This window comes from Stegostoma tigrinum, chromosome 23 (assembly GCF_030684315.1).
Source record: "Stegostoma tigrinum isolate sSteTig4 chromosome 23, sSteTig4.hap1, whole genome shotgun sequence".
Taxonomy (NCBI): Eukaryota; Metazoa; Chordata; class Chondrichthyes; order Orectolobiformes; family Stegostomatidae; genus Stegostoma; species Stegostoma tigrinum.
This window is the reverse complement of record NC_081376.1, coordinates 6,335,787-6,363,049: the sequence shown is the minus strand read 5'-3', so window position 1 is coordinate 6,363,049 and position 27,263 is coordinate 6,335,787. Positions and strand designations below refer to the sequence as shown.

At 44.5% G+C, this 27,263-nt stretch overlaps 1 protein-coding gene across 6 annotated transcripts in view; it reads left to right on the top strand.

Annotated features, from left to right (window-relative positions):
• Positions 1–27,263, top strand: part of rhbdf1a (rhomboid 5 homolog 1a (Drosophila)) — a 320,599-nt gene that overhangs the window by 129,659 nt on the left and 163,677 nt on the right. The gene's annotated exons all lie outside the window — the stretch shown is intronic.

Here is a 27,263-nt window from a genome sequence, read left to right as displayed (position 1 = left end):
GTGCAGGAGGCCCATGATGGACATGCCATCTAGAGAATGGGAGGGGGAGTGGAAATGGTTTGCGACTGGGAGGTGCAGTTGTTTGTTGCGAACTGAGCGGAGGTGTTCTGCAAAGCGGTCCCCAAGCCTCCGCTTGGTTTCCCCAATGTAGAGGAAGCCGCACCGGGTACAGTGGATGCAGTATATCACATTGGCAGATGTGCAGGTGAACCTCTGCTTAATGTGGAATGTCATCTTGGGGCCTGGGATAGGGGTGAGGGAGGAGGTGTGGGGACAAGTGTAGCATTTCCTGCAGTTGCAGGGGAAGGTGCCGGGTGTGGTGGGGTTGGAGGGCAGTGTGGTGCGAACAAGGGAGTCATGGAGAGAGTGGTTTCTCTGGAAAGCAGACAGGGGTGGGGATGGAAAAATGTCTTGGGTGGTGGGGTCAGATTGTAAATGGCGGAAGTGTTGGAGGATGATGTGTTGTATCCGGAGGTTGGTGGGGTGGTGTGTGAGAACGAGGGGGATCCTCTTGGGGCGGTTGTGGCGGGGGCGGGGTGTGAGGGATGTGTTGCAGGAAATACGGGAGACGCGGTCAAGGGCGTTCTCGATCTCCCCTTCCCCTGCTGCATCCCTAAACCAGCCCAGTTCGTCCCCTCCCCCCACTGTACCACACAACCAGCCCAGCTCTCCCCGCCACCCCCCCCTCCACCCACTGCATCCCAAAACCAGTCCAACCTGTCTCTGCCTCCCTAACCAGTTCTTCCTCTCACCCATCCCTTCCTCCCACCCCAAGCCGCACCCCCATCTACCTACTAACCTCATCCCACCTCCTTGACCTGTCCGTCTTCCCTCGACTGACCTATCCCCTCCCTACCTCCCCACCTATACTCTCTCCACCTATCTTCTTTACTCTCCATCTTCGGTCCACCTCCTCCTCTCTCCCTATTTATTCCAGTTCCCTCTCCCCATCCCTCTCTCTGATGAAGGGTCTAGGCCCGAAACGTTGGCTTTTGTGCTCCTGAGATGCTGCTTGGCCTGCTGTGTTCATCCAGCCTCACATTTTATTATCTTGGAATTCTCCAACATCTGCAGTTCCCATTATCTTAGATGCAGGATTGCCACCGGTTACAGGGTTGTGCTGAACACTGATGTTGTCTTTTTATTTCTCTGGTTGTAAATTTCTGCCTCCTGATTCGCTTCCTCGTGGAACTCTATAGATGGTGAACTTAGACTTTTCAGATATTCGCTCAGACGTAGACGTAATGTTTATCTTAATGTTGCGTAGTGAAAATGATTTCCTTTTACTCAGCTGCATTAGGAAAGCTTCTGTAGCATTATCATAGCACTAGCTGTGAAGTATGTTCTACTACTGAAGTGCAAGAAGTTGAGTTTACTTCTCTCCCTGGGGTAAAAGATTGGTGAACTGCAAGCCTCTGATGAATAGAAGCTCACAGTAATAGGCAATTGAGGTTCAGCCTGGTGGAAACTCAATATCTAACGTCAACATTCAAAAGCAAATATTATTGAAAAATATGGAGCTTCGCCTTCGATTAAGTGGCTTTGGGTCTAGAATAAACACATCTCAAAGTACAGAAGGAAGAAGGGTATTGAATCCAAGTGGGCCAAAAGATGTCCAGTTTGAGGTGTCCATTTTTACATTGTTTACTAATATGACAGATGTCGGATATTTATAACCTGAGGTTAGAAACTGGCCCCAGAAATAGGGCTACAGGAAAACAAAACACTACAGCTGCTGAGAATCTGAAGCAAGAGTGGAAAGTGTTGGAAATGCTCAACAGGTTAGGGAGCCACTGTGCACATACAACCAAAATTTCACGTCCCACATGTTTTTTTTTGTGAGCTTCCAACAGATAATTAAAGAAAAATCTCCTTTGCTTGCGACGCTCTCGGGATATGGGCTGACACTCCTTTGAATGCCAGGTTGGCAAAATGCGTAGTGACTCTGTAGGCTCTTTACTCTTGGGTGCAACTAGCCAGCAGAGATTTTGCTACTAATCTCCCCAACAAGATCGTGGGAAGCATTTTTAACATTCTTCACTAATGTTGTGGCTCCAGCCGTAGACTGCAGATGACACGGTGCAGGGTTTTGCAGGCTGGATTACACGTTTTCAGACCGGCCGAACCAAGCTTATTTTCTTTATTCTCCACCCCACCCCCTCGTGCATAAGGGGTGAGATATTGGACAAGCTACCCAAACTGAAAAACATTCCGCACCTGGAGCAGAGGCGCTGCCAATCTCAGTGCAAGCCAATTTCTTTAGGAGAAGGAATCAGGAGCAGGCTATTTAAAGGGTTTAAATATTTAAAAACCTGTCGAATTGAGAGCACTATTGCCGTTGCTAATGAATTCCTCCATCCATCAGCTCAGCAGCTTCGAAGGGCTGTATTTATACATTGAAACTAGCCCAGTTTTATGTTCCTTTCTCCGATCTGTCAGCCACAATGTTGTTCACCAATTCCTGTTTTTTTTCTCCAGGGATTCTTATTTCGTGTGTCTCTGTACACGTGACTGCAAGAGGAATGGTACCTGTTTCAGTTTAGAGAGTTGTGCTGTGTCTTGGATATTCAGCTCCTGCCTTGTTCCTTTCTTGGAAACTTGTTTTCATGTTGTTCTTGATGTAGTGTTTGTTGCTGCACATCCCTAGTGTTACGCCAACCATCTTGTGCCTTCTGTAAGTAGTTCGTTTATTGATTCCTCATGCATTTCAAAGCCGAGATCCTTAATAACAGGAAGTGGAGGTCGGGATGTGCTGGGTGCAGGGGTCACTTCGAGTCATACAGCATGAAATCAGACCCTTCCAGGCCAACCAGTCCATGCCGAACATAATCCCAAACTAAGCTAGCCCCAACTGCCTGCTCCTGGCCCAGATCCCTCCAAACCTTCCCTATACATGTCCTTACTAGATATCTTTTAAATGTTGTAATTGTATCCGACTCACCACTTCCTCAGGAAATTCATTCCATGCGTGAACCACCTTCTGTGTTTTCAAAAAAAAAAGTTGCCCATGTCTTTTAAAATTTCCCTCCTTTCACCTTTTTAAAGATATGCCAATATATCTCTTAACCTTCTGTGCTCCAGTGAAAAAGTCCTGGTCTGTCCAGCCTTTCTTTATGACTCCAACCTTCCAGACCTGGCAACATCCCTGTGAATCTCTTCTGAACCCTCTCCAGCTTAATATCCTTCCTATAACAGGGTAAGCGGAACGGGACACAGTCCTCCAGGAGAAGCCTCACCAATGTCCTGTACATCTTCACCATGACTTCCCAACTCCTGCACTCAAAGGATGCGAGCAATGAAGGCAAGCGTGCTAAATGCCTTGTTAACCATCCTGTCTATATGTGATGCAAACTTCAAAGAACTATGTACCTGAACCCCTAAGTCCTTCTGTTTTATAAGCACTATCCAAGGCCCTAGCATTAGTAGTATAAGTCCTGCCCTTGTTTCTTTTACCAAAATGCAAAGTGAACTCCATCTGCTACTCCTCAGTCCATTGACCCAATTGATCAAAGTAGTCATCTTCAATTTTTGAGCTGCAGCAAATTGTTTTAGTGCAATGTAATGTAATATGTGCTGTTTTAAGGAACAGAATGGCACATACTTAAAATTGAACACTGCAAAACAAAAGTGCTTTCTTGACGTGTGTGCACCATTCAATAGCAGTAAACACCCTGTTAGAAGTGCTAATGTGAATATCGATCAATTAACATTCTTTCCCACATCTTCCAAACGTCCTTTCTTAAAATAAACTTTGGCCCTTTAGTACTAATTATGTTGAACAAATGCAGCGTTTTGCATTATGCATTGCCCAGCAGCATTAACAACTTTCTTATTTTTAACAATTGGGGTGCCCAGGGCATCAATCCAGAAGACAAGGTTGAAGAATTTGCAGCCACCTTCGCCAAAGCTGTCAAATGGATGGTCCAGCTCCGCTTTCTCATGAGGTTCCCGGCATCACAGATGCCAGTCTTCAGGCAATTCGGTTCTCTCCTCGTGATATCAAGAAACTGTTGAAGGTGTAGGATGCTGCAAAGGCTACATGTCCTAGCAACACTGTGGCAATAGTATTGAAGACTTATGCTCCAGACTAGATGTGCTCTTAACCAGGCTGGTCCAGTATGTCCAGAATACTGGCCTCTACCTGTCTACATGAGGAATTGTGCACAAAGCAGGCCATAATCAATTCCATCAATTACTGCTCTTGACATCAAGGCAATGCTTATACATATGCGGTATCCAAGAGCTCTAACAAAACTATACTCAGTGAATCAGGAGGAACAGTTCTTCTCTGGTTGGAGTCATACCTGGTACAGAGGAGGGTAGCTATGGTTGGAAGGCAATCATTTTGGTCCCTGAAGGAGTTCCTCAGAATGGTGCTTGAGGTGCATCTGTCTTTCAGTGCTAATTCAATGATCTCTGCTCTGACATTAAAGTTAGAAGTGATTTAAACAATGTTGAGTAACGTTAATAACTTGTTAGATAATATGCCCATGTGGGAAAGCAGCAAGATCTGGGCAGCATCCAAGCTTGGGTTGATAAGTGAGGACTAACGTTCATGCACACCTATTAATTGCCACTTTTACACACACGTGCATTACTATCATTGAATCCCCCACCATCAACATCCTGAGGTTAGCATTGAGCAGAAAGTGAACTGGGCCAACCATATATATATATATATATACTGTGGCTACAGGAGCAAGGTGAAGTCTGTAGTAAGTGATTTGCCACCTGTTTTGTTTCGTCCACTCACCATCACCACTGAAACCACCAACAAAAACAGTGCCCGCTCCTCTTTGAGGCAGAAGATCAAGAGTGTGATGGAATGCTGACCACTTGACTGATGAAGGCAGCTCCAACAACACTGAAGGAGCTCAAACTCATCTAGGAGAAATGGTCTACCTACTTGGCACTCCATCTCCCAGCTGACGTGCATTCGCAATGACAGTTCCTCTGACAACGTCTTCCAAACCTGCAATCTCTACCACTTGGAAGGACAATAGAAACAAATGCATGGGAAAATCTTCATCACTGGGTCTTTCAGCTCTATCCCAAAGCAATGTGGGTGTACGTATAGTCACACTAACTCCACACTAATGGACAAGAAGGCAGTTTGCCACCAACACCTTTTATATGTCAGTCAGCTTGAGGAACAAATGTTAGGTTTTGGCAACAAAACAGCATAGATCCAATTAAACGTTTATTTTAAAGTTGAGAAATAGTATGTTACCAATTGGATCTAACACCATGCTGTTATTTTACCACCTCCTGGACCATTATGCCAGATTTAATATGGGGCAGCAAATCACAGCCTATGCCACAAATGTCGAATTCAGTTGGATTTTTCACAGGATATTCTTCACATTTAACAAAATCACTAGTCCTATTCATTCACCATTTTTAAATCCATTCAGGAGATGTGGGGATTGTTGGCTGGGCCAGCATTCATTGCCCATTCTTAATTGCCCTGGAGAAGGTTTGGTTTGATTTATTATTGTCATGTGTACCTAGGTACAATGAAAAGTTTTTTTTGTTTGGTGTGCAGTGCAGTACGTGCTGAGTTTCCTTAGCATCCTGAGGAAGGTGCTGTGTTGTGCCTTCTTGACCTGATCAGTTGCAGCCTTGACCCACTCCATCTGGTGCAAGTAGACCTATGATGGCATTAGGGAGGGAATGACGCAGCGACAGTAAGGAACGGAGATATATTACCAAGTTGGGATGGTGAGAGGCTGCGAAAACAACTTTTTCAGGAGGTGGTGTTCCCATGTGCCTGTTGTGTTTGTCCCTCCAGTTAGAAGTGGATTTGAAAGGTACTGTTGAAAGAGCATAGGTGAACGTCGTTTACCTTGTATAACCCCATTACACATCTTTTACTTGGCTGTGTACTGGCTGCGCACCACTATCATCTCAGTTTGAGCTAATTAATATGGGTGTAGTAGGGTAGATTAAAGTGTAAAATCTTGCTGTTCTGTAAACACACTGGTTGCAAATGGAATTCTATGTTGCACTTGATTATCATATGATATTATCCCTGTTATTTTAATGTCCTTTTTGACCTGAACGCTACAATATATTTGAACAAACATATGCACAAAATTGTGTTGATAATACTACAGAACCATTTTAGTTGTAACCTGATAGTAAGCTAGGGGCTATTTTCCTGCATAATGAGCGATCACACCTTAGATGTGATTAATTGGATGTAAAGTAGTTTGGAGTGTGTGAAGGAAATGAAAGGTTCTGTATAAGTGCAGGTTATTGCTTTCTTAGTAGTTTAGTAATATCAATTTCACGTGGAACATGTGATGGTTTGGGAGATTTTCAGAGTCTAACAGTTGTGGATGTTTTGATTTTCTTCCTGGGATGATGCAGTGGGTGTAATGACATATCCCGGGATTATTGCATGATTCATTCCCACCCTTAACAAACCTTTATTGTAACAGGAGAGCGAGTTGAGGAATTATTGGATTGCTTTCAAGAACAGGGTACTCACTCTTTAATTCACAGGATGTGGGTATCTCTCTGCCAAGGCTGACTTTATTTTTGCAGATCCTATACTGCCTTAACGTGGTGTTCGATGACTATTTTGACCCTCTGCAGTTCCTGTAGGATATGGACACCCACAGTGCTATTAAGGAGTTCCAGGACTTTCACCCAGGAGGGGATAATGATTGTAGTTTCAAGTCAGGGTGGTATGTGGCTTGGAGGGGATCTTGAAATTGTTGATGCTTCCATGTGTATGTTGGCCTTCTGCATCTAAATGGTGGGGGTTAGCTGGTTTGAAAAAAGCATTGGTGATTTGATGCAGTATATGTTTGTGCTTGAACCATCGGGTCCTGGTACTCCTGGTTTTGGAGGCTTGTGGGGATGAGTCAAGCGGACTGCTTTGACCTAGATGGTGTCAAGTTTCTTGAGTATTGTTGGAGCTACACTCATCTAAGCAAGTGAGGAGTATTCCAGCACACTCCTGACTTGTGCCTTGTAGATGGTGGACAGGCTTTGGGGAGTCAGGAGCTGAGTTGCTCACCACAGGATTCCCAGCCCCTGACCTGCTGCTGTAGCCACAATATTTATAGGACCCATCCAGTTTATATTCTTGGTCAATGGTAACCTCCAGTGTGTTATTGGCAGCCATCATCCTGGTAAACCTGAATCACTGAACCTGTTGGAAGTCTAAAAAGTTAATCTATCTAAGGTCACTTTTTTTTTTCCCCAGATGAATTTTGCCAACAGTGCATCCCAACAAATAATGCTCATTAGTCTGCCCTTGCATTTACAAGCTTCAGTTAACCTTTATAGATTGTTAATTGATTGGAATACACCACAACTCCATCCAATGTTGTTTTCAACAGGCATTTGCACTGTAGCGTAATCCCCGATCAAAATCCGGCAACAAAATGCTGGTTGTTCTCTCCGACCTGTAATTAACAGGATTCTGTAACAAATTCATCGCTTAAATTGATATTCCAGGTGACTTTGCAAAGATTGACAAAGTGGTAGCTTCTTGGTTTCTATGCCTCATTACTGCATTAGAACATCTATTTATCCATCGGATCATTTGCAGAATTGACCTTTCACGACAGTTAGCATGAATACTTATAGTTCCTCGAAGAAACAGTTAACAATGAAATTAATAAAGATAGTTATGTGCCTCGGAAACACTCAGACTTGACGTGGATCCTTCGTAGGTTTGTTTTCCATCTTGTTACCCACCAATGCTGCTGTATCCCTGTTACCATTCCAGAGTAATTTTATTACTTGATCATCCGAAGAATTGTTAATAGTCCGCATCAAACACACAGACAGGCATAAAGTTTAAAAGGAGCTAGCATTCAGTGCAAAAACAAAGATATAAAAACATGCAGTTTAAAATCTGCCTAGTCTTCTTGAGGCATTGGGTTTTAATCTTGCAGGAGGCAGTGTCCTCTATCTGTTGATCTTGTCCTTCCAGATAGAACTGGGTTTGAAAGGTGCAGTCTAAAGAGCCTTAGTGAATTTCATGTTTACCCCGTACTCCTATTCATATCTTTTACTTGGCTGTGTACAGTCTGCATAGTATTACCACCTCAGTTTGAGCTAATTAATACGGGTATAGGAGGGTGCATTGAAGTGTAAATGCTCACTACTTTGTAAACGCACGCTGGGTCTATCCTGTGGTAATAACAAATATGTGCGTTGTGTATTTTTTTTCAGTTTCTTGTGGTTAGGATATTTCTCTCCTGTACGTACTATCAGCAGGTACTTCGACTTAGGCTTTGTGGAGCATGAGAGAGAAACCTTTTTCCACTCCCAGTCACAAATCCATCTCCTCTACTCTGCCAAAGAAACTGCTTGAAATATGGCTCATTTGTATTCCCATATTGAGCTTTATTGTCTCCAAGTTAGATAATTGTAAATCCCACCCCCCCCCCCCGCCTCCATATGAGCTTCTCACAAAGATACAAATTAAGCAGAAATAACAATGTGGAGCTGGAGGAACGCAGCAGGCCAGGCAGCATCAGAGGAGCAGGAAAGTTGAAGTTTCAAGTCAGAAGCAGCTCTTCTGTCAGCTTTTTTCCCCCAAGATATCATGATGATTTGTTAGCATTGCTGCCTCACAGCGCCTGGTTTCGGAGTTCAAGTCCACCCTCGGGTGACTGTCTGTCTGTGTGGAGTTTGCACGTTCTCCTCATGTCTGCGAGGGTTTCCTCCCACAGTATAAAGATGTGCAGCCTAGGTGGATTGGCCGTGCTGAATTGTGTCTAGTGTTCAGGGGTGTGCCGGCTGGGTGGATGATTGGGTCTGGGTAGGACGACTCACTTCTACACTGTAAGGATTCTACAGCTGTCCATTCTACATTAGAAATACAGATTTCAGTTCAGACTAGTACCTGCATTGGCCTGTGGTCAGGTCACTTACTGTAGCCATTTGTAAGTCAGTGTTTTATCCTTTCTGACCATTTTGGTCCATGAAAGATCTAGCTAGTAAACATTGGATGATATGAATCAAAAGTTGATAGTCTATAATCTATCATGATTATGCTAACCCTCGTGACTTGATGAGTGAAGCCATTCCAAGATACCAAGGTGACTTGCTAGCAAGCTTGTTTCTACACACTCCTCCATAAAAGTTTGTGAAAGTGGGGGTAGCATCCTGAACGCAACTTTTGAAATGAAATCTAATTCCTGGAAATCGATTTGTGATTTGAATTTAATCTGGATGTCCGAGGCAAGTTTTTTTTTAAACAGAGGGTGGTGGGTTCCTGGAACTCGCTGCCAGGTGAGATAGTGGAAGCAGATACTATAGTGACTTCTAAAGGGTGTCTTGACAAATACACGAATAGATGGGATTAGAGGGATATTGTCCCTGGAAGGGAGTGGGGGTTTTAGTTGTGACGGGCAGCATGTCGGTGCATGCCTGGAGGGCTGAAGGGCCTGTTCCTGTAATGTAATTTTCTTTGTTCTTTTGTGGTTTGCTGGGTTTTGCATATCAAATTCTCTCCCAACTGAATATTCCCAAACAAAAACAACAATTCCATACAGTTGTAAAGCAATTGGGGTGGGGGGGGGGGGGGAGAGAGAGAATCTCCTGGGCCATTTACGCACCTTTCTTTGATATCGATATTTCTGTTTGTTGTGAAGACCAAACAGCTGATATGCAGAGATAGCAGGAGCTGCAGGTGCTGGAGAATCTGAGATAACAAGGTGTACAGCTGGATGAACACAGCAGGCCAAGCAGCATCAGAGGAGCAGGGAGGCTGATGTTTCGGGCCTAGACCCTTTCTTTTCTGAAGAAGGGTCTCGGCCCGAAACACCAGCCTTCCTGCTCCTCTGCTGCTTGGCCTGTTGTGTTCATCCAGCTCGACACCTTGTTATAGCTGATATGCAGGTTATGTTTGATTTTAGGAAGAATGAAGAAGTATTGATGAAATTTGACCCCTTAATCAAATAGATCCTGTTTTTTGTTTTTGTTTTTAAAACTAGTACTTAGTGTGTTTTCAACAGCTTTTTGCTTTTTCAGAGCAAATATAGAGTCATTCCCTTTTCCTACAATGGACTCTTTAAAGGATAGCACCTTGGGTGGAGAAATCCCAAAATATATAAGTTTTTAAATCTACTACAGAAGAATGGTCAATGAGAGGGAAAAAAAATCTTGTGTAGGAATCAAATTGTATCTGACCATGTACTTTCTGGAGGGTGATATGACTGAACTGTAAAATAAGGATATAATTGCCAATCCTGGGTGCATGAGTAGCTGTATGAATAATTGAATTAAGATAATCACGCAACCTCATAACAGGGCTCACTCATACTAGAAATTGTATACATGCATAAACTGGGACTTGGAATATGCAAACAAAGTTAACATTGTCGAGCTTTATGTCTCATTTGAATTACCCAGGAGGCTGTGGGGCCTACAGTTTCACATTGGTTTCTCTGTTTCTCCAATGCTTTTGCAGTTCATGGTCAACTTGCGGACCTATCGGCATGTTTCCACTGTAATATAATTTATTGTGAATGCTTGGAATTTTGCATTCATGTGTTTTGGTCTGATGAGTGCACGGTGAAAAGTTTCAGCGACCATCTCTTTTCAGCAATGTAAAGATTACTTGTGTTTTGGCAAGGAAGGAGTAATGTTGGTGTCTAGTCTTGATGCTTTGCAAGCTCTTTAAGATAGAGTCTTGGACTGTGCAAAGCTATAAATTGTTATTCTATTGTCACCAAGAAAAGGCAAAATCTGAGTTACAGTGCCAAATGTTGTGATGTGCGATGATCTGATTGAAGGAGTTCCAAAAAGATGATTAAAGTTACACAGTTGTACCTCATGAAAACAGACCCTTTGGTCCAACTTGTTTTTTGGGCTATTTCAAGGTTCAGTTTGTTGTGGGGGCCGGGGCGTGGTAGGTCGTGAGTGATTTGTTAAACTGAACCATATATTAGTAATATTTCAGTTTTTTGTTTCAGTTTTGAAGATTCCAAATGCTGTTTACTCTGACAGAGCAACAACCAAAAGAAACAGTGACAGGCCAGTTATCTGACATGACATTACAAAAGTTGGTGAAATTTAGATGCACTGTTCCAACTATACAAATCCAGGCTCTTGTGACAGTCTACACTTTAAATAACCTCAGTAGCAGATCCCCAGTGGCTTAAATGCCTTGCATGCCACTGTAGGAAGCTATTCTGTTACATTACAATGACAAGCACGGGCATATTGGAACTATATTGGCATTCCTTCAGTCGCTGAGTCAAACTCCTGAAATTCCCTGTCTAACAAGGCTGTGGGTGTAACTGCAACAATTCAAGAAGGCAGCTCACCACAACCACCTTGAGGGTATTTAGGGACGGGCAGTTAATGCTGGTCTTGCTGTGAATGTATACATCCTACAAAACGGATAACAAAACAAATTCACTGGCAATTTCACGCTTGGAAGTGTAGTTAATGCTGGAGTTCAAAATGCAGTTCAATCACAGCAAAATCCAATGTCTTCATAAAGTAAGAATGTCTAATGGGGTCTAATCACTATTGATTTCTGACTCACTTTTGAATTCTAATCAATATTACATGAACTTTTGCAATGCACTATAAAACGTAAACAAAAAAGATTGCTAACAGCCTCCGTACGGTCCAGGCACCTCAGCCTATTTTTAATGTTAAAACAAGAAATGAATGTCTGGTCATTGATCATCAGTTGCAGGGGTTGAACCCATGGGCTGAGGTGGTGATACTCTCCAGTAACCCTTGAATGCTGAAGTCCACCCATTACGGAAAAAAAAAGGAAGTTATTTACACCCTGTGCAGCAGGTTTTCTTAGTGTGGAAGCTGTAAGAATTGGCAGTTCTTGCATTGAGAGAGTCCATTGAGTCTGCACTGATCCTCCGAAGAGCATCCCACCCAAACCCATAACTCTGCATTCCCCATGTCTCATTCACCTAGCCAGCACATCTCTGGACACTATGGACAATTTAGCATGGCCAGTAGAACTAGCCTGCACATCTTTGGACTGTGGGAGGAAACTGGAGCACCAGGAGGAAACCCATGCAGACATGGGGAGAACGTGCAAACTCCACACAGACTATTGCCTGAGAGTGGGATTGAGCTGGGGTTCCTGGCGCTTGCCTATGGTCGTTCTGTCCTGGTTACAGGGCCCATTTCCAAGATCCATTTGTACCTTGGAAAGACCTGCACTAGCTGTTACGTGGCCTTTGACAATGGATCCTCCCTCCCGGAGGGAGGCTGCTCCACACTTGATCCAGCAACCATTAGACCTGGAGTAGGATATTTCAGAAGTTGGTTATGAGTCAGGCCTATTGTTGTGGGTCTGGAGTTACAGGTAGTCAAGACCATGTTAGGATGGTAGATTTCCATCTCAAAAGGGTAGTAGTGAACCAGATGTGTTTTTATGACAATTGACACCAATTACCACTAAGTTGTTAATTCCAGATTTGATAGAATTCAAATTTCACCATCTTTGGTAGCATTTGAACCCGAGATCACAGAATATTAACCCGGGACTGGGGATTGAGTCCAAAAAGCATTACCCCGACATCATTGCTTCATATTTGAAAATTCTGATCATTTCAGTTGGAGTTGCTAGATTTTCACAGAATCCCAGCTGTGTAGAAAGAGGCCATTAGGCCCTACTGTGTTATCATACAAGGCAGCTTCCTTTGCATGTCAGACCACTTTTGTTTCATCATCTGGATGGTGAGCTCTGCTGGCTTGGCCACATTTATTGACCATCCATCTTTGCCCTTGAGAAGTTGATGATGAGCTGGCTCCTTGAACCACAGTGGTTCACTTGGTGCAGGTAGATCCACCATGACGTTAGAATTCCAAGATTTTGACTTGGTGACATTGCTGTTCCCTCAATGTATTTCCAAGTTACGTAAGTATTTCTTAATAGTCCTGATGAATGCAAAACATACAGTTCCAACACAACGTCCTTTCTCAACAATATAATTCCTTAATATTGAATTGTTATGTATTGTCCTGGAATCTTGGTTTGAGATGGAATACCATTTGGCACTTCTCAGCCTTGTTGTATGCACAGGCGTTGCAGGACTTACCCTACTGTTGAGGATGTGGATCTTTGTGGAACTGTTTCCTCTTGTTTATTTTGTGATCCCCGTTGATATTACTATTGGATCAGAAGGATATCTGGTTTGATGGATCATATTTTGGTTTTATTTTCATTTAACTTGATCTTTCACTGAAATATAAGAACACAAGGCTGCAAAGTTGGTTTTAACAATAAGACAAAAATTTATTCCATATAAGAAATCAGGAAAAGATAGGGCAAACAGAATGTACGTTAAGATTTCAAAACACATCAAACAAAGTCCAATCTATTTCCCAGCCACATCACTTTACAAGTAATCCAGAAAGTTTCCCTTTCCAAACAAATCTGTAGTTTAACATAACTGCTTTTCATTCTAGTCCTGTGAGCTGTAAGGCCTTTTCTTTGAATTGTCACATAACTGAGATCTTAGAATTGCACAGCTTTGAATAACCAATGCAAGTTGCTAACCAGCATTCCTAGACTGGACACTTCATAGATTACCTATTTCACTGAGGAAACTTATTTCCTTAACAGATCTGAATATTCTCCACACAGGAGAAATTTATGTTGTAATTGGTTTCAGTCGCATCTCCTTCAAATTGCCCCAATATTTTTCAATCTTGACTTAGCCTGCTTTTGAATTTAGAAATAATGTCTCTCTTTGGATATTTTCTCTCTGTAGTCATAAAACCCCATAATACAGATAAGCTTCCATTAACACTCCAAGAGCACAGTTTCAAATCATAGTTCCAGAAAGACAGACGTAGTTAAGGATCAAACCTATTCCCAGAAATAGACAAACACCCATATGCCATTAGTTTCAAATATAAAATGTTTTTAAAAAATTGCGTACCTGTCCTTGGTTGTTTAACTGTCTTCCACCAATCATGACTTAATGTAACAGGACTGAGAAGTGTTTATCTTTTGTCTTCTACCACGTCGTGTCTGCTGTTTAGCGTACTTTCAGTCCTTTTTTTTAAATCTTCACCACGTTGACATTTCACTTTTTAAGTACATCTGGTGCTGTTCCAGGCACATTCACTCTTGTAGTCTTCTGTGAATTGGGTTTCATCCTTGGCTTGTTAATGGCAGAGTGAAACACCCACTGAGCCAAGAAGTTATAAATTGGGGGCAAATGCAACCTCATTGATGCCCAGTTCTGAACTGTTAAACGTTTTGTGAATTTATTCCCTTTAACACACTAACGACGCACATTAATAGCTTCCCTCTCTGTGAAGGCTGGACTTTGCCTCCAAAGAGATGTGGGAGGTGACTGCTGCTAATGTTGTCATTGCCATGTAACATTTCAACAGGGGAGATGGTGCCCTGCTGATATTGTCCCTAGATTTTGTAATCCACAGAGACGGACTAATGTTCTGGTGACACTGTTCAAATCCTACTATAACAGATGGTGATATTTGAATTCATTAAAAAGATGACCATGTCACCATTGTTGGTGGTTGTGAAAACCTAATATGATTCACTAATGCCAGATGTTCAAGGAAGGAAATCTGCCTCCTTTACCCAGTCTGGTCTACATGTAACTCCAGATCCACAGCAATGTGGTTAACTCTTAAAGTGCCATCTGGGGAAATTATGCATGAGCAGTAAATCCCAGCCTAGCCAGCGACATGAGCAGTTTTTTTTCGATAAGAATGGTAGATTGCTCAGAATGAGATTAAGCCCATCTTTTCCTGTTGCTTGCAGACCCAATCTGTCTGTTTGAGCTGGCCAATTCCAATATCTGTTAGCAGTAATGCTTCTGAGTGGTGTTACAGAGACATTGTTAGCAATTAATGTTTAGATCCCTCCTCCATAGTTCAATCTGTGCCCTTGCGTCTCCCTGGCTTCTACCGGGTGGCATCCAGCACAGAGCAGCACTCTTCCATTAGCCGTGGCAGGGTAATTGGTGGTAATCAGCAGGAGGCTTCTTTGCTCCTCTTTGACTTGGTGCCACAATATTTCAGAGTCTGGAATCAGTGTTGGAGAATTTGTCCGGATGGGTATACCATTATGATGCCAGCCCTGGTGGCATTGTCCTGCCAGTGGGAATGTAGAGGTGGTGACTGAGGAGTCTGGAACATTTTAATAAGTGATTCTGTAAGTAAAGATGTTGCTGGATAAGTCTGTGGGACAGCTGTCTTTTTTATGTAGAATCCCTACAGTGTGGAAACAGGCTCTTTGGCTCAACAAGTCCACACTGACTCGAGGAGCATCCCATCCAGAACCATCCCCTTTTAACCCACCTAAGCTACATATCCCTGAACACGACAGGCAATTTAGCACGGCCAATCCACCTAACCTGCCCATCTTTGGATTATGGCAGGAAACTGGACCACCCGGAGGAAGCCCTTGCAGACACGGGGAGAATGTGCAAACTCCATGTAGACGGTCCCTGAACCCAGGTCCCTGGCGCTGTGAAGCAGCAGTGCCAACCACTGAACCATCGTGTCTAAAAGCCATTCATGCACCATGTGCTTTTATAACAACAGTTTCGTGCTCATCATTTGTGAGATTTTATACCTGTTTTATTTAATTAATTAAAATTCCCCAGCTAGGATTTGAATTCGTGCGTCCAATCATTAATTCATTTGGATTTCTGCATTATTAGTCCAGTAACACAATCTCAATATTACAACCGTACATACTAGGCCTCCTGGCTGGTCAGTTTTGGATGATGTAAACCTATTTTCCCTTATTTTTCCTGTCCATCTCTACCTGCTTTCCCTTTATCATATCTTCTGCAGCTTAAACACTAACTCACTAGTAACGTAGAATTCAGATGCATGGTGTTGAATGATGTGCTTTCCTCCTTCAGTAAGATGCTGAATTTTGGCTCTGTGGAGTTACACTATTCCCCTTACTTTTTGTGTTTTTGTTTTAAAGTACCTTGTACCCTCGCTGCTTGCAACATTTTTGAATTTCTTTACATTCTGTCTGCCCAACTCTGAACTTATTTTGTTTTTCAGTTTTGTTTTGATTTGTGTTTTCTCAGTAATTCACAGATCTCTAATTTTGGGTGTTTCAGTTTCTCGTGGAAATAAGCTTCCTTTGTATCCCAGCTGTCTTCTGAAAAGACTTGCATGCTGCTTCATAGATTTTTTTTTTCCCCCTTTTGCTCAGTTATGTATTTCTAATTCAATTATGCATAATCACCTAAAAGTGGCTTGCTTTCAGCTTAATGTTTCTCCCCCTTTTTTGAATTTTATTTTCGTCCTCTCTTCTCGCTGGTTTGTACCGACCCTGTAGTTGATCACTATTGTCCAGATACTCTCGCATTGAAACCTGCTGTTCTTCACCAGACCGTTCCCAGAATTAGATCCGACGTAAGTTCCTCCTTGGGTTAATTGGGCTAAACTCAATTATATAAATTTATAGAATTAATATCATGTAATTGGTCACTATATTTGGAGTCAGAGACAGTCTCCAAGACTCAGTATGTAATTGTTCCCAAACTAGATGAGTCAGAGTTGTATAAGACAGAAACAGACACTTTTGGTTCAACTCCTCCGTGCTGACCATATACCCTAAATTAATCTAGTCACATTTTCCAGCATTTGGCCCATATCCCTCTTAAACCCTTCCCATACATATACCCATCCAGATGTCTTAAATGTTGTAATTGTACCAGCCTCCACCACTTCCTCTGGCAGCTCGTTCCATACGTGCACCACCCTCTGTGTGAAAAAGTTGCCTCTTACATCTCTTTTAAATCTTTCTCCTCTCACTTTAAAGCTATGCCCTGTTGTTTTGGACTCCCCTACCATAGAGAAAAGACCTCATCTATTCACCTTATCCATGCTCCTCATGACCACATAACCCTTTATAAGGCCACCCCTCAGGCTCCGACCCTCCAGGGAAAACAGCCCCAGCCTATTTGGCATCTCCCCACAGGGTTCACCTTCCAACCTGGCAACATCCTTGTAAATCTTTTCTACACCTTTTCAAGTTTAACAATATCTTGCCCATAAGAGGGAGACCAGAACTGAGAGAAATAATGGGAACTGTAGTTGCTGGAGAATCTGAGATAACAAAGTGTAGAGCTGGGTGAACACTGCAGGCCAAGCAGCATCTTAGGAGCACAAAAGCTGACCTTTCGGGCCTAGACCCTTCATGAGATGAAGGGTCTAGGCCCGAAACGTCAGCTTTGTGCTCCCAAGAGGCTGCTTGGCCTGATGTGTTCATCCAGCTCTACACTTTGTTATCTCAGACCAGAACTCAATGCAGTATTCTAAAAGTGGCTGAACCAATGCTTGCTATCTCTAATCAATGTCCTGTACAACCGCAACATGACCTCTCCACGCTCTGGGCAATAAAGGCAAGTGCACCAAACACCACCTTCACCACCCTGTCTACCTATGACTCCACTTTCAAGGAACTGTGAACCTGCACCCTAAGATTTCTTTGGTTGGCAATGCTCCCCAGGACCTTAACATTAAGTCCTGCCCTGACTTGCCTTTCCAAAATGTGCAAGCGCAAACAGTTAGAACAGCTCTCATATGTGTCTAATGCAAAAAAAGCTGCCTTCAATTAAACTGTTTGTTTCAATCACTATTTGGAATCATGTGTCTGCAATCCAGAAGTCTGTATTTAAATAGTAGCTGAGAACGCCAGTGAATCTCTGGCTGTTAAACTTCAGTTCGAGTCCTGCCTGTAACCTCATTCCCACGCTACATTTAATCCCCAAAGGATTAGTAAAGAAAAACACCTTTTTGTTTATGGTATGTTTAATATCTCAGTTTAAAAAGTGTGTTGTCACCAATAATTTTCTAGAACCTGTGTAAAATATAATCACTTAAGGAAGCAAACTATTATCACAGCAAGGCAGGACAATGCAGCATTACTGGTAGCAACTCTCACTACAAACATTGTTGGCACTGTCATTCCCGGTAGTCTGGTGATAATGGCCTAACAATGGTTTTTAAAATAACAAAGTGTGAAACTGGATGAACGCAGCAGGCCAACCAGCATCTCAGGAGCACAAAAGCTGACGTTTCGGGACTAGACCCTTCTTCAGAGAAGGGGATGGGAAGAGGGTTCTGAAATAAACAAAGAGAGGGGGAGGCGGACCGAAGATGGATAGAGGAGAAGATAGGTGGAGAGGAGAACATAGGTGGGGAGGGGATAGGTCAGTCTGGGGAGGACGGACAGGTCAAGGAGGTGGGATGAGGTTGGCAGGTGGGAAATGGAGGTGTGGCTTGAACTGGGAGGAGGGAATAGGTGAGAGGAAGAACAAGTTAGGGAGGTGGGGATGAGCTGGGCTGGTATTGTGATGCAGTGGGGGGATGGGACGAGCTGGGCTGGTTTTGGGATGCAGTGGTGGAGGGGGGGATTTTGAAGCCTGTGAAGTCCACATTGATACCATTGGGCTGCAGGGTTCCCAAGTGGAATATGAGTTGCTGTTCCTGCAACCTTCGGGTGGCATCATTGTGGCACTGCACGAGGCCCATAATGGACATGTCTAAGGAATGGGAGGGGGAGTTAAAATGGCTCACGACTGGGAGGTGCAGTTGTTTATTGCGAACCGAGCGGAGGTGTTCTGCAAAGCGGTCCCCAAGCCTCCGCTTGGTTTCCCCAATGTAGAGGAAGCCACACCGGGTACAATGGATACAGTATACCACATTGGCAGATGTGCAGGTGAACATCTGTTTGATATGGAAGGCCATCCTGGGGCCTGGGATGGGGGTGAGGGAGGAGGTGTGGGGGCAAGTGTAGCACTTCCTGCGGTTGTAGGGGAAGGTGCCGGGTGTGGTGGGGTTGGAGGGGAGTGTGGAGCTGACAAGGGAGTCACGGAGAGAGTGGCCTTTCTGGAAGGCAGACAAGGGTGGGGATGGAAAAATGTCTTGGGTGGTGGGGTCGGATTGTAGATGGCGGAAGTGTCGGAGGATGATGCGTTGTATCTGGAGGTTGGTGGGGTGGTGTGTGGGGACGAGGGGCATTCTCTTAGGGCAGTTATTGCGGGGGCAGGGTGTGAGTGATGCCCCACCAACCTCCAGATACAACGCATCATCCTCCGACACTTCCGCCATCTACAATCCGACCCCACCACCCAAGACATTTTTCCATCCCCACCCTTGTCTGCCTTCCAGAAAGACCACTCTCTCCGTGACTCCCTTGTCAGCTCCACACTCCCCTCCAACCCCACCACACCCGGCACCTTCCCCTGCAACCGCAGGAAGTGCTACGCTTGCCCACACACCACCTCCCTCAACCCCATTCCAGGCCCCAAGATGACTTTCCATATTAAGATGTTCACCTGCACATCTGCCAATATAATATACTGTATCGTCTGTACCTGGTGTGACTTCCTTCCTCTACATTGGGGAAACCAAGCGGAGGCTTGGGGACCGCTTTGCAGAACACCTCTGCTCGGTTCGCATAAACAACTGCACCTCCCAGTCGCGAACCATTTTAACTCTTCTCCCCCCCCCCCCGCCCCATTCCTTAGACCACATGTCCGTCATGGGCCTCCTGCAGTGCCTCAATGATGCCACCCAAAGGTTGCAGGAACAGCAACTCATTCCACTTGGGAACCCTGCAGCCCAATGGTATCAATGTGGACTTCACAAGCTTCAAAATCCGCCCCCCTCTTCCCCCACCGAATCACAAAACCAGCCCAGCTCATCCTCGCCTCCCTAACCTGTTCTTCCTCTCACCTATCCCTTCCTCCCACCTCAAGCCGCACCTCCATTTCCCACCTACCAACCTCATCCTGCCTCCTTGACTTGTCCGTCCTCCCCAATCCCCTCCCCACCTAATACTCTCCCCTCCACCTATCTTCTCCTCTATCCATCTTCGGTCCGCCTCTTCTCTTCGCCCCCCCCCCCCCCCCCCCAATTCATTTCAGAACCCTCTCCCCATCCCCCTCTCTAATGAAGGGTCTGGGCCGGAAATGTCAGCCTTTGTGCTCCTGAGATGCTGCTTAGCCTGCTGTGTTCATCCAGCTTCACACTTTGTTATCTTGTATTCTCCAGCATCTGCAGTTCCCATTATCTCTGATCATGGTTTTTAAAATGTTGGTCACCTTAATGGTGCTCACTGTTATCTGTATGTAAGTAGTACAGTAGTTTTAGGTGATGATAGATCAGTATTAAATATGGAAGTCTGAAGTCCATAAAATGTACTTTGTTATGCACAGTTTCCCTGCCAAGCTGCTCTCCATCCTCACTTTGAAATTTATCGCCATAAATTGTTGCTGGGTCAAAATCCTGGAATTCTCTCCCTTAGCACATTGTGGTCAATCCACAACACATGGACTGCAGGGTTCAAGAAGTTTGATTCCACCCTTGGGCGACTGTATGTGTGGAGTTTGCACATTCTCCCTGTGTCTGCGTGGGTTTCCTCTGGGTGCTATGGTTTCCTCCCACAGTCCAAAGATGTGCAGGTTAGGTGGATTGGCCGTGCTAAATTGCCCGTAGTGTTCAGGGGTGTGTGGGTTAGATGGTTATAGGGGGATGGGTCCAGGTGGGATGCTCTGAGGGTTAGTGTGGAGTTGTTGGGCTGAAGGCCCTGTTTCCACACTGTAGGGATTCGAAGAATAACATTAACTGTAATTAACCCAACCTTATTTGTGCATCAGTGTAGTTTTTCATTATGGAAACTTTTTAAATTCTTCACCCTTAATTCTGAAAACTAAAAGCTATTTAAGCTATTAATCTGAATCATGAAACTAGATGATTAAGACACCCCCACAGATACCTGTAATTATTTCAGTTTGAATATCGGTAAAGAGGCACCTTGGCTCACTCTCCCTATATTCCTCCTCCTGCAAAAATAAAAACACAAATTCAAATTTCCTAATGTGATTCTAGTGTGTAATCGCGTCTGGAACTCTCATCATTTTGAATTTTGCTTTGGTATCCAAACATAATCTAGAATAGAAAAAAAATGACTGTCACTCATGCTAATTGATATTTGAGGGAGGCACGGTGGCTCAGTGGTTAGCACTGCAGCCTCACAGCACCAGGGACCCAGGTTCGAATCCAGCCTTGGGTGACTATCTGCATCGAGTTTGCACATTCTCCCTGTGTCTGCGTGGGTTTCCTCCGCGTGTTCCGGTTTCCTCCCACAGTCCAAAGATGTGCAGGCTAGCTGGATTGGTCATGCTAAATTGCCCGTAGTGTTCAGGGGGGTGTAGATTAGGTGGGTTAATGGGGGAATGCGTCGGTGTGGACTTGTTGGGCTGAAAGGCCTGTTTTCCCACTGTAGGGATTCTATAAAGGCAGCTCCCCACCACCACCTCAAGGGCAACTAGGGATGGCCAATAAATGCTGACCTGCCAGTGACACCCACATCCCACAAATAGAGTATTTATAGAGTTGTCTAGCACAAAAACAGACCCTTTGGTCCAACTTGTCCATGGTATCCTACCGCAAGTTCCAAAGGAGTATCTCCACACCGATGCAATGCATAATCCGTGAGACTAGCCACAGAAGATCTGCATGAGAAACAGGAACCGGGTGGGCCATTTGGCCCCTCGAGTCTGCTACATTGTTCACTAGGATCTTAGCTGATCAGATGCTCCTCATGTCCGTTTTCCCGCCCTTCCCACGTGACCCGTGGCTCCCCGACTGATCAAGAATCTACCTGTCTCAAAAGCTGCCACGAAACTCCCCGAAATTGAAACTTAGCCAAAATGCAGCCCTTTGTTCTAATGATATCAGCCCTCTGTCTTGGGCGAATGTTCAAAAGTCAGAAAGTGGTATTTGAAATGCTACTCGAGCCTCTTCAAGGCTACGGCTGTAGCGAAGGTGAAATTGTGTACCTAAAGCCCTGGCTGCATCGCCACCTCCTCCGATGCTTAGCACTCTCCAAACCGAATTGTTGAAGCTAAAGGAGAAGGTAATGTTACCGGGGCTACATGGGCGTTGTCACTGCTGCAACACTTTCTCTCCTGACAATTTCTTTTTCTCAATTGGATAGTGGGTGGGAGCACAAACGGAAGCAATTTGGAGGTAAGTGAGAAAATAATAAACACTGGCCTTCTATGGGTTGACCTTTGCTGACTTCACTTTTACAGCTGTTTAAAACCTCCAAAAAGAAAAACATTCTGGAATATAAAAATTTCCAGCTGGATGTGTGCGCGTGTGTGCACGCAGTGTTGATCTGCTCTTTAAAATGTTCTCTTGTAGAAGCAAGTGAGCTCAGTTCTGAATTACTGGCTGCAGGCTTCATAGAGAACATACAGCATGGAAACAAATCCTTCAGTCCAACTATTCACTGCCGACCACGTTCCCCAACCAAACTAATCCCTCCTGCCTGCGCTTGGCTCATATTTCGCCAGACTTTTCCTATTCATGTTCTTTTCCAGATGATTTTTAGATGTTGTAACTGTACCTGCATCCACCACTTCTGCTTGCATGAACTATTTTGTTTTTTTTTTATAAACAATGTTGCCCCATGTTTAAATCTTTCTCCTCTCACCTTAAACCTATGTTCCCTAGTTTTGAACTCCCCTACCCTGGACAAAAGACTCTTGCTAGTCACCTTATACATGTCCCTCTTGATTTTATAAACCTCAACAAAATTACTGCCCAATCTCCTGTGCACCCCCGAAAAAAGCTCTAGCCTAGGGCACCACAGTGGCTCAGTGGTTTGCACTGCTGCCTCAAAGCGCCAGGAACCTCAGCTCGATTCCACCCTCGGGCAATTGTCTGTGTGGAGTTTGCACACTCTCCCCGTGTCTGTGTGGCTTACCTTCGGGCGCTCTGGATCCCTCCCGCAGCCCAAAGATAGGCAGGTTAGGTGGATTGGCCATGCTAAATTGCCCATAGTGTCCAGTGATGTGCAAGCTAAATGGATTGGCTGTGGGAAATGTGGCGTTACAGAGTGGGGTTGGGCGGTGGGGGATGTGTGTGGATCTGGGTGGGATGCTCTTCAGAGGGTCGCTCTAGACGCAGTGGGCCAAAGGGCCTGCTTTCACACTGTAGGCTGGATAGAATCATGGAATCCCTTATAACTCAAACCTCTATTCCCGGTAACACCCTAGAAACTTTTTACCGAGCCGCCTTCAGTTTAATAATATCTTTCCTATAGAAGGGTGACGAGAACTCCTCCAATGAGCCTTGAGAGATAAATTGGAATGTATAAGGGGATGAATGGTATGGGATAACTGCACTGCTGACAGCCTTCTATTTTTCGGCTTTCCCGTTTGAACTTGTGACAATGCCTGGCTTTATAAGGATCTTTTTCTCCTTAGCATCCCGACAGTGTGGAAACGCTCACGTCGGCTCAACAAGTCTATACTGGCCCTCCACAGCATCCCGCTCAGACCCATCCCCCAATAACCTGCTTAATCTATACATCCCTGAACACTACAGGGCAATTTAGAGTGACCAATCCAGCTAACTTATACACCTTTGGATTATGAGATGAAATCAGAGTACCTGCTGGAAACCCACAGGGCGGACGCGCAAACTCCATGAGGACAGTTGCCTGAGGGTGGGATCGATCCAAATAAAAAACAGTGGGTCATGTGAGTGCTACTGACCAATTTGTTTCTTGAACTTAGAATTCAATTGGCTTCAAATGTCTGTGATGAAAATACAAAAGGAGTGGAGAGAGAGCAGGAGTCCAGCATTCAGCACAGGCTCAGTGGACCAAACAGGCTACTTGTGATCTTATTTATCTATGTTCCTGTGAAGCAAAGGACTTGTGTTTGCATCATGTCTTTCACAACCTTGACTCTGCAGCTAATGCTGCCCAGCTTTTTGCTGTGCCCTTTGTAATGCAGAGAAATGTGGGTGCTCTCAACAAGACGCAGTGGATTTTTAACAGCATGGAAGAGTTCCCTGTTCTTCATTGCAATAGTGCCCAGGGATCTTTTACATCCAACTAAGGGGCAGCTGGGACCTCAGTTTACCATCTTGTGCAAAGTGCACTACCTCACTCTGTACCAAACTAAATACTGTCAGCTGAAGGGTTACACTGCAATCTCGATTATTTTAGTAACCTGATTCAGGTAAAAATGTTTCTGGTGAGCTTTATCGTTGCACTGTAATTGGTTCATGTTCAGTTTCTCTCTCTCCCACCCCATAAGACATAGGAGTGGAAGTAAGGCCATTCTGCCCATCACATCCACTCCGCCATTTAAATCATCGCTGGGCATTGCACCTCCACTTCCCTGCACTCTCCCCGTAGCCCTTGATTCCTTCTGAGATCAAGAATTTGTCGACGTCTGCCTTGAAGGCATCCAAAGTCCCGGCCTCCACTGAACTCCGGGGCAATGAATTTCACAAGCCCACCAACTCTCTGGCTGAAGAAATGTTGTCTCATTTCAGTTTTAAATTTACCCCCTCTAATTTTAAGGCTGTGCCCAGGGGTCCTAGTCTCCCTGCCTAATGGAAACAACTTCCTTGCATCCACCCCTTCTAAACCGTACATTTATCTTGTAAGTTTCTATTAGATCTCCAATGAGTACAATCCCAGGATCATACGTTAAACCTGCCATTCCAGGGATCATCCGTGTGAATCTCTGCTGGACGCGTTCCAGGGCGTGGGGCCCAAAATTGGATCCCTCCCTCCTCCCTCCTCCCTCCTCCCTCCTCCCTCCTCCCTCCTCCCTCCTCCCTCCTCCCTCCTCCCTCCTCCCTCCTCCCTCCTCCCTCCTCTCTCACCCTCTCCCTGCTCTCTCACCCTCTTCCTACCGCCAACCCCCCCCACCCCAACTCTTGTGGGTGTGTCTGTCTGTCTCTGTGTCTAGAGAAAGGTCTAGGCCCGAAATGTCAGCTTTCCTGCTCCTCTGATGCTGCTTGGCCTGCTGTGTTCATCCAGCTCTACACGTTGTTATCTCTAATTTCTTGGTGATGTTGTCGTGCTTTTGCACAGCTGTTTCAGTATTGACTTTCCAATCCAGCAAACAGATGTAATGTTCAGAAGTATTTACCATAAATTTTCTGAACTGACTTATCCTGCTGGTCTTTCACGTGGGAGGAAAAGGTAAGAGCACTGGTGTTTGTGAGCAAAGATAAATCATGTTGTAGCAATGAGATTAGATTATGACCACCAGGGTTGATACCTCCAAATGGAATAAATGCTGGGAAAGCTGGCTCAGAAACTTGTGATTGGATCGATTTGTTTTTTTCCACTGCATATGATTTTCCAGCTGGCTTTTAGACCAGCTGAAGTGGCCTCTATGAAATGAAACTAGAGTCTCTCTGTTTGAACATTATAAATTAAATCTAGTGCCCTTGGACTGAGTGCTCCCTTTTGAGCATCTGGAATGGGCTGGGGAGGAGGGGGGGTGGGAACATCATGAGTGAAAGAGCTATGTAGAGGGAAAGACCAGTTTGAATACAGCTCAGTAATACTCAGAAATAAATGTGCTTCAAAGCAGCCACACATCTTGGAGAGAACATTGGATTTGTCCTTTTTGTTGTGTATGGGACGTACCTGAGCAATTTTCCACATTGTTGGATACATGTCTGTGTTGTAAGTTTTACAGGAAGAGCTTGCCTAGGGGAGCGGCAAGTTCTGGAGCACAAGCCTTCAGTACTATTGCTGGAATGTTGTCAGGGCCCCTGTGTCTCCAACTGTTTCTTGATATTGGAGTGAATCAAATCCAGACTGGTATCCATGCTGCTAGGGACATCTTTACAGCAGGACAAGGTAGGCCATTGACTTGGCACTTCTGACTGAAGGTGGATACAAATATTTTAGTCTTGCACTTTGCTCAGACATGCTGGGCTCCCCTTGTTGAGGAAGTAGTTATTTGTGGAGTCTCTTCCAGTTATTTTTAAACTGTCCACTGCCATTCTTGTTTGATTGTTGTAGGACTTGCAAAGCTTCTGTCTGATCTGATGTGTGTGGGTTTGCCTAGCCCCCGTCTACTTTATGCTGCTCCAGCTGTTTGGTGTGCACATTGTCCTGTGTTGTAGCTTCGCCCACTGGATTTGTCATTGTTGGGTATGCCTGGCATTGCTATCATGCCCTCTTGCACTCGTCATTTGAACCAGGGTTGATCTCCTGGCTTGGTGAGTATTGGTAGACCAGGGTAAAGCTAGGTCACATAGTTACAGGTTATGCCGGAGAACCAGTCTGCGAATGGCTGACAGCACCTCATGCTTGCTCAGTCTGTTCTAATTGTGTGCCAAAGCGCCAATCATTTATCTCAATGGTAGTGCCACACAGTATCCTCCATTGTAAAGAAAGGGTTTAATTGTCATGTGTACGCAAGTATGGGAATACAAAGTGCAGTGAACAGTGTACAAATTCGCAATTCCCTGGTACCATCTGAGGTACGAGGGTACCTAGGTACAAAACGTTGGGTTTAAAGTAGAAAATAAAGACATAAGGCTAAACGTTTAGCATTACAGCCCTTCTATTAAGTGCATAGCCATAGGCCTGAGTCTGGGCTCTTCCTTCCTGACGTTGAGACCATCTCCAGCACCTTGCAGTGCCACTGCTGTAGAACCACATTGCCGATCTTCAGCGTCATGTGAAAGAAAAGATTTAAAATACAAGAGAAGAAATAAAGGAAACAGCCAAAGGATAAATTATCCAGATTTTCACGTTCTTATCCAAAAGAAAAAGGAAGAAGTCCAGGTTTTTGAAGTCTTATTTCACTGTTTTGGTCAGCTACCACCTCCATCAATTGCCTGTTGCTATCACTGCTGTATGCGTTGGGGTGGTATCTTCACAAGGTGCTATCAAGTTGCGTCTGCAACAAATAACTGGGTGAGGATAAGCTGAAGTATATTTCTTCCTCTTGTTGATATCCTCACTGCCTGCCACAGACCCAGTCTAACAGCAGTGCCCTTTCGGATTTGGCCGGCACAGTTGGGAATGTTGCTGCTGAGCCGTTTTTTTTTTTGAAAAAACCCACTGCTGTTGAAGACCCCATCCACAGGACATTTCTTGCATTAGACAGCACCTTGTTGAAAAAGGAAGAAGCCTGCTGAAAGAGATTTCGGACAATCTTCATAAGATCTCAGTGGGTTATAAGGCATCACAGAGAAGGCCTATAGCAGATGCCAAGATTGAGGTTAGTTTTAATGGGCTGTGGTTATCGTTGTGGAATTGCCATGGTACAGCGACCATGGACAACCCTGTAATATTGCAGTTGTTGATCCGAGCGCAAAGAGACAGAATTGCTTTCTGCATCAAGCAGCCACCCGTTTGACATGTGGTCAACACCTCTGCTAATTCAGACAATTCCACAGGACCTTAAACGTTTTGTTTGGAAAGTGGATGCACGTTATAGAGCAGCTGAGCTAGTTACCAT